The sequence below is a fragment of the Leptopilina boulardi genome, unplaced genomic scaffold (assembly GCF_019393585.1).
Source record: "Leptopilina boulardi isolate dan_hultmark-lab unplaced genomic scaffold, ZJU_Lbou_2.1 LbouV2_195, whole genome shotgun sequence".
Taxonomy (NCBI): Eukaryota; Metazoa; Arthropoda; class Insecta; order Hymenoptera; family Figitidae; genus Leptopilina; species Leptopilina boulardi.
In genome coordinates this window covers 398,680-400,599 of record NW_026137746.1, presented here as the reverse complement: position 1 = coordinate 400,599, position 1,920 = coordinate 398,680, and positions in this window count along the sequence as shown.

Genomic DNA, 1,920 nt, shown 5'->3' with positions numbered 1-1,920 from the left:
ATTTGCTTTTCACAAGTTGCAAATTAATATGTAATTTAATTACCTTTTTTACACTTCCTGAAAACTAGAATAATTTCATTAAATTAAACTAAATCGAAAAATCATAAAAATTCTATAGTAATTTGTAAATCCGTTTTATACAATTAATAATTATTCTTTATATATTATATAAAAATTATTTTTCAAAGAAAACGTTTACTTTTAACCCTTTCAGTCACAGTGGTCAATATATTAACCACCTTTTGGTAAGGCTGAAAAAAATATAAAAATCCATCATATTTGCTTGACAATCACTAACTAGGGGTTTTAAGGGTCGCAAATTACGAATATAATATCAGAATTGAAAAATTTTGAAAATTGAAAATGGTGGATCTAATATGGCGCATGAAAAAATTAAAAATTAATCGGACTCGCTAAAAAATTATTTCTTGGGAGTTTTTGAGCTCGTTGATTACGAATATTTACAAAATCGATGTTATATTTTCAAAATTTTTGCAAAATTTACGAATTTTGCGAAATTTAAAATAGCGGATCCAATATGGCGGACGACTTTTTAAAAAATCCATCTAATCAGCATGAAACTTGTTACTTGGGGGTTTTCGGGTCGCTGATTACGAATTTGAAGTCGGTTTTTAAAAATTCAAAATGGCGGATCTAATATGGCGGACGACGAAATTAAAAATTCATCCAATTGGCATGAAACTTGTTACTCGGGGGTTTTCGGGGTCGCTGATTACAAATCTAAAGTCAGTTCTTAAAAATTCAAAATGGCGGATCCAATATGGCGAGTAACAAGTTTCATGCCGATTGGATGAATTTTTAATTTCGTCGTCCGCCATATTCGATCCGCCATTTTGAATTTTCAAAAACTGACATCAGATTCGTAATCAGCGACCCCGAAAACCCCCGAGTAACAAATTTCATGCCGATGGGATGAATTTTTTATTTCGTCGTCCGCCATATTTGATCCGCCATTTTGAATTTTTAAAAACTGACTTTAGATTCGTAATCAGCGACCCCGAAAACCACCGAGTAACAAGTTTCATGCCGATGGGATGAATTTTTAATTTTGTCGTCCGCCATATTGGATCCGCCATTTTGAATTTTTTAAAACTGACTTTAGATTTGTAATCAGCGACCCCGAAAACCCCCGAGTAACAAATTTCAGGAAAATTAGAATGATTTTAAAAAAATTATCCGCCATGTTGGATCCGCCATTTTGAATTTTTAATATTTTGCAAATCTGACTTCATATTCGTAATCAGCGACCCCAAAAACCATAAATACAATAGCATTTTGAATGTTTTAGTTATTATCTGAATTGCGTGACTGAAAGGGTTAAACACTTAAATTATATACGAAAAAAATTATATATAACTTGAGAAAAATTTGGGGTTAGGAATACGAACACGGTGAAAACTTTTTATATTGAATAATGAATACAATTTCTTAAAAAAAAGACAAAATATTTATTATTTAAAAAAAAAGATTATTATTTTTAAACTTGATATTTATGAATATTTTTTATAAATAATATATTCTTTATTCTTTTAGAATAAATTTAAAAAGACTGTGGAAATACCGAGTCTGACGTAAATAATTTTTCTTTAATTCTTCAATATTTAAATATAATAATCTAATACATAATATTTTCACGAGATAAATAAAGATGGAAAGAAAGGTTAAATTTAATTTTTGATCATTGTCATTTTTCCGCTGTTTCCTGAAACATCCATGACGCTTCATTTAATTTTCGCCACCTGAACGCTTTCTTTTTATATATGCAAAATCCTGCAACTCTTTGATAACTCTCTCAAAGCTACTTGAATGCTTTGTTTAAAACGTACAAAATTTGTTATTTTCAAGCTTTCCGTGGAAGCGAAAAATCGGCCATAACAGGCTTCCTGAAAGTTTTCTATA